Below are 10,374 nucleotides of genomic sequence, written 5' to 3'. Positions count from 1 at the left end.
GTCTTTTGGAACAGACTCAAACATTAAGCGAGTAGGGCGTTTTTTTTATTCCTGAGGTGTATAAACGACTCCTTTCACCGTGGCTGCTGGGTGTCCTTGGATATTTTGTGAGAACAGGCCTCTATCTTATCGGGACCGGCCTGTGAAACAGTCTCCTTGCTGCCTATCAGACGCACGATTACAGTGGCTACAAAATTAATCTTTTCACTTGCTTCTTGGCAAATGTAAAGGCAGCGTACTAAAGCGATCAGGCCCCCAGGTCCATTAGATGTAGCAGGGAACTGCAGATGCTGGTTAATGCCAACATTAGATACAAAGTGCTGGAGTAACTCAGCGGGTCAGGCAGCATCTGTGGACAATAGACAATAGACAATAGACAATAGGTGCAGGAGTAGGCCATTCAGCCCTTCGAGCCAGCACCGCCATTCAATGGGATCATGGCTGATCACTATCAATCATGGAGAACATGGATAGGTGATGTTTCACAGAGTGCTGGAGTAATTCAGCGGGTCAGGCAGCATCTGTGGAGAACATGGATAGGTGACGTTTCACAGAGTGCTGGAGTAACTCAGCGGGTCAGGCAGCATCTGTGGAGAACATGGATAGGTGACGTTTCACAGAGTGCTGGAGTAACTCAGCGGGTCAGGCAGCATCTGTGGAGAACATGGATAGGTGACGTTTTGGGTTGGGACCCTTCCTCAGAATGCAAATGCTTATTTTCATTAATCAGGGCATTGAGTGTAAGAGTCAGGAAGTCATGATGCAGCTTGATGTGATTATGTTGGGCCCATTACAGGAAAGATGTGGTGGCTTTGGAGAGGGAAGCAGAAAAGGTTTACCAGAATACTGCTGGATTAACGGATGTTAACGATCAGGAGAGATTGGACAAACTTGGATTGTTTTCACTGGAACATTCGACGTTGAAGGGAGTCTCAACATCCTTCCCAGTGAAAGGCCCGGATAGAGTGGATGTGGAGAGGTGAATCTGTGGAATTCTTTGCCACAGAAGGCTGTGGAGGCCAAGTCAATGGATATTTTTAATGCACCGTTAGATAGATTCTTGATTAGTGCGGGTGTCAGAGGTGATGGGGAGAAGGCAGGAGAGTGGGGTTAGGAGGGAGAGATAGATCAGCCATGATTGAATGGCAGAATAGACTTAGAAACACAGACATGGAAAATCGGTGCAGGAGGAGGCCATTCGGCCCTTCGAGCCAGCACTACCATTCATTGTGATCATGGCTGATCATCCACAATCAGTACCCCGTTCCTGCCTTCTCCCCATACCCCCTGACTCCGCTATCCTTAAGAGCTCTATCCAGCTCTATCTTGAATGCAATATCCCTTGATTCCGCTAGCCCCCAGAGCTCTATCTAACTCTCTTTTAAATCCATCCAGTGAATTGGCCTCCACTGCCCTCTGTGGCAGAGAATTCCACAAATTCACAACTCTCTGGGTGAAAAGGTTTTTTTCTCACCTCAGTTTTAAATGGCCTCCCCTTTATTCTTAGACTGTGGCCCCTGGTTCTGGACTCCCCCAACATTGGGAACATTTTTCCTGCATCGTGCATTCCTGCATTGATGGGCCGAATGGCCTAATTCTGCTCCAATCTTCTTCTGAACTTGTGGCCAAACACACAGTGAAATTCTTTTCTAAACAAACAGTCCAGTCATGTTTTGCCACACCTGAACATATCCCCTATTGGCAAGTGTACAGGAACAGTCTAGTCTGTGCTCCAGGTGTTATGAGCGGTGCCCGATTCAGGCGAGCCCCAGGCTGCTGTGGGGCCTCCAGCCGTCGCCTTCCTTGGACGTGTGGATCGACCAGTGAACCCACGTCCCTCTCCTCTCCACGCCCGTTCATCTTTGATCCCCAGGGGGTGGCAGCCTCCCACAGCTCAGGGTTGCCAACTGTCCTGTGTTAGCCGAGACATCCCGTATATTGGGTTAAATTGGTTTGTCCCGTATGGGACCGCCCTTGTCCTGTATTAGGCCCGGGGGGGGGGGGGGCGCTGTAGGCCCTGACACTGTAGGGCCGGGGGGCGCTGTAGGCCCGGACAGTGTAGGCCTGGACACCGTAGGCCTGGACAGTGCAGGTCCGGGCAGTGTAGGTCTAGACAGTGTAGGTCCGGACAGTGTAGGTCCGGACAGTGTAGGTCCGGACAGTGTAGGTCCAGACAGTGTAGGCCCGGACAGTGTAGGCCCGGACAGTGTAGGCCCGGACAGTGTAGGCCCGGACAGTGTAGGCCTGGACACCGTAGGCCTGGACAGTGCAGGTCCGGGCAGTGTAGGTCTAGACAGTGTAGGTCCGGACAGTGTAGGTCCGGACAGTGTAGGTCCGGACAGTGTAGGTCCGGACAGTGTAGGCCCGGACAGTGTAGGCCCGGACAGTGTAGGCCCGGACAGTGTAGGCCCGGACAGTGTAGGTCCGGACAGTGTAGGTCCGGACAGTGTAGGTCCGGACAGTGTAGGCCCGGACAGTGTAGGCCCGGATAGTGTAGGCCCGGATAGTGTAGGCCCGGGTGGCACTGTAGGCCCGGACACTCTAGGCCCAGGGGACAGTGTAGGCCCGGAACGAGTAGGCCCGGGGGACACTGTAGACCCGGGAGGCGCTGTAAGCCCGGGCACTGGAGGCCCGAGGGCCGCTTTAGACCCGGACAGTGTAGGCCTGGACACTGTAGGCCGGGGCAGGGGTGGCCCGGTCGCGGCCTAACGGAGGTTGCGTAGCGGGAGCGGGAGCACGTGGCCGCTGGCTGGGTGAGGTCACGTGGGGCGCGGGGCGGTGACGTCACCCTTTGTCCCATATTTGGGAGTGAGATAGTTGACAACCCTGCCCGCGGCCAACCCTCTCCTCTTCTCCGGCCTCACTCCTCACCCCTCACGTCCGTTGTCATCACCGGCTCCATCCTCACGGTCTTTGGTCTCGGGGGACCAGCCAGGGCCGGCTCGGTGGCTCCCCTTGCAGGTCGCGGCCCTCAACTCTCCAACAACTCTCACCAACTTCGACAAATGCGCCACAGAGAGCATTTTATCGGGACGCATCACAGCACGGTTTGGGAACAGCTCCATCCAAGACCGCAAGAAATCGCGTAGAATAGTGAACGCAGCCCAGACCATCACACAAACCAACCTCCCTTCCATCGACTCCATCTGCACCTCACGCTGCCTCGGCAAGGCCAGCAGCATCATCAAGGACCAGTCTCACCCCGGCCACTCCCTCTTCTCCCCTCTCCCATCAGGCAAGAGGTACAGAAGTGTGAAAACGCACACTTCCAGATTCAGGGGCAGTTTCTTCCCGGCTGTTATCAGGCAACTGAACCATCCTACCACAACCAGAGAGCAGTGCTGAACTACTATCTACCTCATTGGTGACCCTCGGACTATCCTTGATTGGACTTTGCTGGCTTTAACTTGCACTGAACGTTATTCCCTTATCATGTATCTGTACACTGTGGACGGCTCGATTGTAATCATGTATCGTCTTTCCGCTGACTGGTTAGCACGCAACAAAAGATTTTCACTGTATCTCGGTACACGTGACAATAAACTAAACTGAACTGGACTGGGAGTTTCTGCCACTATGCCGGACATACGTTCTATGTTCTCTGTTCCCTGTTTTAAGAGGGTCCTGCCATTTACGAGGATGTTGCCAAGACTGGAGGGTGTGAGCTATAGGGAGAGGTTGAGCAGGCTGGGACTCTATTCCATGGAGCGCAGGAGGATGAGGGGTGATCTTATAGAGGTGTACAAAATCATGAGAGGAATAGATCGGGTAGATGCACAGAGTCTCTTGCCCAGAGTAGGGGAATCGTGAACCAGAGGACATAGGTTCAAGGTGAAGAGGAAAAGATTTAATAGGAATCCGAGGGGTAACTTTTTCACACAGAGGGTGGTGGGTGTATGGAACGAGCTGCCAGAGGAGGTAGTTGAGGCCGGGACTATCCCAACAGTTAGACAGGTACATGGATAGGACAGGTTTGGAGGGATATGGACCAAGCGCGGACTAGTATAACTGGGACATTGTTGGCCGGTGTGGGCGAGTTGGGCCGAAGGGCCTGTTTCCACACTGTGTCACTCTATGAATCTATATTCTATGTGCAGCTGTGTAGGAAGGAACTGCAGGTGCTGGTTTAAACCAAAGATAGACACGAAATGCTGGAGTAACACAAGTGTCCTGATTAAACGTTACCGATTATCTGCCTCGTTGTCATCCTGCACCTCAGCCAACAGCGATCCATTCTACATTTACCATGATTCGCATCCCCTTTGATGTCTCATTTTCACACCTCCCTATCTCTAGACCGCCCTTTCCCCTGCCTCTCGGTCTGAAGAAGGGTCTCGACTCGAAACGTCTTCTAAGGAAGTAGAGGAAGTAAGGACTGAGCGAACGGAGTTTGGACTTTGGAAATGGTGCAGTCAAAGATGGACAAATAGACACAAGATGCTGGAGTAACTCAGCGAGTCAGGCAGCATCTGTGGACAACATGGATAGGTGACGTTTCACAGAGTGCTGGAGTAACTCAGCGGGTCAGGCAGCATCTGTGGAGAGAAGGAATGGGTGACGTTCCGGGTCGAGATTGAAGAAAGGTTTCGATGGCGGCGGTCACGGTGGCGCAGCGGTAGAGTTGCTGCCTTACAGCGAATGCAGCGCCGGAGACCCAGGTTCCATCCCAACTACTTGTGCCGTCTGTACGGAGTTTGTACGTTCTCCCCGTGACCTGCGTGGGTTTTCTCCGAGATCTTCGGTTTCCTCTCACACTCCAAAGACGTGCATGTCTGTAGGTTAATTGGCTGGGCAAATGTGAAAATTGTCCCCAGGGGGTGTAGGATCGTGTTAGTGTGCAGGGATCGCTGGTCGGCGCGGACACGGTGGGCTGAAGGGGCCTGTTTCCGCGTTGTATCTCTAAACTAAACTGAAACCAAACTGGATGGGTGACGTTTTGGGTCGAGACTGAAGAAGGGTCTCGACCTGCAACGTCACCTATCCATGTCCTCCACAGATGCTGCCTGACCCGCTGAGTTACTCCAGCACTCTGTGAAACGTCACCCATTCCTTCTCTCCACAGATGCTGCCTGACCCGCTGAGTTACTCCAGCACTCTGTGAAACGTCACCCATTCCTTCTCTCCACAGATGCTGCCTGACCCGCTGAGTTACTCCAGCACTCTGTGAAACGTCACCTATCCATGTCCTCCACAGATGCTGCCTGACCCGCTGAGTTACTCCGGCACTCTGCCATCCCAGGGCGATCTTTTCTTTTTTTTTTTATATCAAAAAATACTTTATTCAAGTAATAAATATCGCTTACAAAACATCATCTTTTTTAACAAGCCCATCCGACATTTCTGGGGGTTACACATTCGATACAGGCATTCACTTCCAAATTTACATACATTTACTTACGTTTACAGACGTTTACCCAGTATCCCTTATTTGGAGGGGCGTCTCTCTCCACCACACCCTGCCCCCCCCCCCATGTCCAGCAGCGGAAGGACCCTAGACTGTGGTCCTCCCCCACAGGGCCTTGGCGTTGGCTGCACCAAGCTTCAGTGCGTCCCTCAGCACGTACTCCTGCAGTCTGCAGCGGGCCAGTCGGCAACATTCCTTGACGGACAGCTCGCTCTGCCGGGTGGCCAACAAAGCTCGGGCAGACCAAAGAGCGTCTTTCACCGAGTTGATGACCTTCCAGCAGCACTCGATGTCAGTCTCCGAATGCGTCCCTGGGAACAGTCCTGGGATCACAGAGTCCTCTGTGACGGAGCTGCTCGGAATGAATCGTGACAGGGACCCCTGCAGACCTCTCCAGACTCTCTTGGCAAATCCACACTCTGTGAAGAGGTGGGCCACCGTCTCCTCTCCGTAGCAGCCGTCCCGGAGGCAGCGTGCGCTGGTAATTGAGGTTCTGGCGGTGCAGGAAGGATCTGACTGAGAGGGCTCCCCTCACCGCCAGCCAAGCCAGGTCTTGGTGCTTGTTGGTTAGTTCTGGCGATGAGGCATTTTGCCAGACAAGCTGGGCAGTCTGCTCTGGGAACCACGCCACAGGATCCATGGAATCATTCCCCTGCAGTGCCTGCAGGACATTCCGTGCTGACCACTGCCCGATGGACTTGTGGTCAAAGGTGTTGGTCCGGAAGAACCTGTCCACAAAAGACAGATGGTTCGGCAATGTCCAGCTGACTGGCACATTGCGTGGCATCTGCGCCAGGCCCATCCTTCGCAACACCGGGGACAGGTAGAACCTCAGCAGGTAGTGGCATTTGGTGCCCACGTGCCTTGGCTCTGCGCTCCGCCTGATGCAGCCACACACGAAGGTGGCCATCAGGATGAGGGCGACGTTGGGCTCGCTTTTACCCCCGTTGTCTGCCGACTTGTGCATTGTGGCCCGTCGCACCCGGTCCATCGCCGACCCCCAGATGAAGCGGAAGACGGCCCGGGTGATCCCCTTGGCGTGGGAGGGAGGGACGGGCCACACTTGCGCCAAGTACAGCAGCCCTGAGAGCACCTCACACCTGATGACCAGGTTTTTCCCCGTGATGGAGAGGGAGGGCTGCTTCCACACCTCCAGCTTCTTCCCCACCTTGGCTATCCACTCCAGCCAATTCTTGTTACATGCCTCAGCCTTCCCGAACCAGATCCCCAGCACCTTCAGGAAGTCAGGCTTGATGGTGAAGGGGATGGAAGATCGGTCGGGCCAGTTGCCAAAGAGCATGGCCTCGCTCTTCCTGCGGTTTACCCTGGCCCCCGTGGCCGACTCAAACTGGTCGCAGACGCTGATCAGTCTGCGGACCGACCCTGGATCCGAGCAGAAGACGGCGACAACGTCCATGTACAGGGAGGCCTTGACCTGAGGGCGATCGTTCCCTCTTGCCTCCAGCCCCATTTTGTTTCTGTTGGCCCTCTCCCAGAACCTCCCTCCGTAATGAATCATAGCCCTCTATTGAGCCGTAACAAGTTGTGACTTCTCTGCTGACCACTTCCCAATCTCATTGGCAGCCGCCCCCTCCCTCCCTCCCTCCCTCCGTGACTCAGGCCCCCCGGGGCGTGTCCGTGGTGGTGGAACACAAGCTCCCATTCACAGGGAGATTACCAGCACAATGAGGAAACGACACCTTCACTCCACTCCTCATCGAGTCGTACAGTCACTAAGGATGAGAGGAGATCTTATCGAAACGTATAAGATTATTAAGGGGTTGGACACGTTAGAGGCAGGAAACATGTTCCCAATGTTGGGGGAGTCCAGAACCAGTGGCCACAGTTTAAGAATAAGGGGTAGGCCATTTAGAACTGAGATGAGGAAAAACTTTTTCAGTCAGAGAGTTGTGAATCTGTGGAATTCTCTGCCTCAGAAGGCAGTGGAGGCCAATTCTCTGGATGCATTCAAGAGAGAGCTGGATAGAGCTCTTAAGGATAGCGGAGTCAGGGGGTATGGGGAGAAGACAGGAACGGGGTACTGATTGGGAATGATCAGCCATGATCACATTGAATGGCGGTGCTGGCTCGAAGGGCCGAATGGCCTCCTCCTGCACCTATTGTCTATTGTCATACAGCGTGGAAACGGTTCCATCCATCCAACCTGCCCGCACCACCGACCGACATGTCCCTTCTACACCAGTCCCACCTGCTTGCGTTTTGGTCCATGTCATAAGACCATGAGTCATGCGTGATAGGAGCAGAATTAGGCCATTCGGCCCATCGAGTCTACCCCGCCATTGTTATATAAGAAAATAACTGCAGATGCTGGTACAAATCGAAGGTATTTATTCACAAAATGCTGGAGTAACTCAGCGGGCCAGGCAGCATCTCAGGAGAGAAGGAATGGGTGACATTTTGGGTCGAGACCCTTCTTAAGACTAACAATTCCCCGCCATTGTTAACTGTTCTTAATTGTATGTTTGTGGTGTCATTTGTGAGCGGAGCTCCAAGGCACATTCCTTGTAGATTTTCTAGAGATACACTCCACATTCCTTGGGATTTGTACGTTCTCCCCGTGACCTGCGTGGGTTTTCTCCGAGATCTTCGGTTTCCTCCCACACTCCAAAGACATACAGGTATGCAGGTTAATTAGAAACATAGAAAGTAGGTGCAGGAGTAGGCCATTCGGCCCTTCGAGCCTGTATGCACCGCCATTCAATATGATCATGGCTGATCATCCAACTCAGTATCCCGTACCTGCCTTCTCTCCATACCCCCTGATCCTTTTAGCCACAAGGGCCACATCTAACTTCCTCTTAAATATAGCCAATGAACTGGCCTCAACTACCTTGACTGGGTAAAAGTAAAAATTGTCCCTAGTGTGTGTAGGATAGTGTTAATGTGCGGGGATCGCTGGTCGGCGCGGACTCAGTGGGCCGAAGGGCCTGTTTCCGCGCTGTATCTCCAAAAAACTCTAGATGCATACATGACCAATAAACTTATTCATTCATTCATTCATTCATTCAATCATGGCTGATCTATCTCTCCCTCCTAACCCCAGTCTCCTGCCTTCTCCCCTTAACCCCTGACACCCGTACTAATCAAAAATCTATCTATCTCTGCCTTAAATATAACAACTGACTTGGCCTCCACAGCCTTCTGTGGCTATGAATTCCACAGATTCACCACCCTCTGACTAAAGATATCCCTCCAAACCTGTCCTATCCATGTTCCTGTCTAACTGTTTCTTAAACGATGGGATAGTCCCAGCCTCAACTACCTCCTCCGGCAGCATGTTCCATACACCCACCACCCTCTGGGTGAAAAAGTTACCCCTCGGATTCCTATTAAATGTTTTCCCCTTCACCTTGAACCTATGTCCTCTGGTCCTCGATTCCCCTACTCTGGGCAAGAGACTCTGTGCGTCTACACAATCTATAATCCCTCATGATCATTATAATTCAGATCAGTCCAGTTTATTGTCACGTGTACCGAGGTACAGTGAAAAGCTTTTGTTGCGCGCTAACCAGTCAGCGGAAAAACAATACATGATTACAATCGAGCCGTCCACAGTGTTCAGATACATGATAAGGGAATAACGTTTAGTGCAAGGTAAAGCCAGCAAAGTCCGATCAAAGATAGTCCGGGGGTCACCAAAGCCCTCTAACAGATCATAAGGTCATAAGGTCATGTTATAGGAGCAGAATTAGACCATTCGGCCCATCAAGTCCACTCCGCCATTCAATCATGGCTGTTCTATCTCTCCCTCCTAACCCCATTCTCCTGCCTTCTCCCCACAACCCCTGACACCCGCACTAATCAAGAATCTATCTACGCCTCAAACATTTCCACTGACTTGGCCTCCACAGCCTTCTACAGCAAAGAATTCCACAGATTCACCACCCTCTGACTAAAGAAATTCCTCCCCATCTCCTTCCTAAAAGAACGTCCTTTAATTCTGAGGCTTTTCGTAGGACCAGGAATCCCCACTCTCCATCACTACCCTGCACACACTAGGAACAAGTTACACGTACACCAAGCCAACTAACCTACCAACCTGCACGTCTTTGGAGTGCGGGAGGAAACCGAAGATCTCGGGGAAAACCCACGAAGGTCATGGGGAGAACGTACAAACTCTGTACAGACGGCGCCCGTAGTCGGGATGGAACCCGGGTCTCCGCGCTGTGAGGCAGCAACTCTACCGCTGCGCCACCGTGCGGCCCTGTGCCTGATGTTCTATGTCATATGCTCCATGTTCTATGGCCTATGATCTACATTCTATGGTCTCCTAATTTGAGGAAAATGTCCTTGCTATTGAGGCAGTGCAGCGTAGGTTCACCAGGTTAATCCCCGGGATGGCGGGACTGTCATATGAGGGAAGATTGGAAAGACTGGGCTTGTATTCACTGGAGTTTAGAAGGATGAGAGGAGATCTTATAGAGACGTATAAAATTATAAAAGGACTGGACAAGCTAGATGCAGGAAAAATGTTCCCAATGTTGGGGGAGTCCAGAACCAGGGGCCACAGTCTAAGAATAAAGAGGAGGCCATTGAAAACTGAGGTGAGAAGGAACTTTTTCACCCAGAGAGTTGTGAATTTGTGGAATTCTCTGCCACAGAGGGCAGTGGAGGCCAATTCATTGGATGGATTTAAAAGAGAGTTAGATAGAGCTCTAGGGGCTAGTGGAATCAAGGGATATGGGGAGAAGGCAGGCACGGGTTACTGATTGTGGATGATCATCCATGATCTACATTCTATGTTACATGTTCCATGTTCTATGTTTTGCATTCTACGTCCAATCATTTATGATCTGTGTTCTATGTTCTGCGTACTATGTTGTATGTTCTACGTTTTTGCCTCTGTGTGCTCTGTTCAATGTTCTATGTTGCATGTTCTATGTTCTGAGCACCCGCTGGGTTACTCCAGCACTTTGTGTCTTTTCATTTGTTAACCAGCACCTGCAGTT

Source organism: Rhinoraja longicauda, chromosome 1 (genome assembly GCF_053455715.1).
Source record: "Rhinoraja longicauda isolate Sanriku21f chromosome 1, sRhiLon1.1, whole genome shotgun sequence".
In the NCBI taxonomy this organism is placed as follows: domain Eukaryota; kingdom Metazoa; phylum Chordata; class Chondrichthyes; order Rajiformes; family Arhynchobatidae; genus Rhinoraja; species Rhinoraja longicauda.
Note: the sequence above shows the minus strand (reverse complement) of the source record.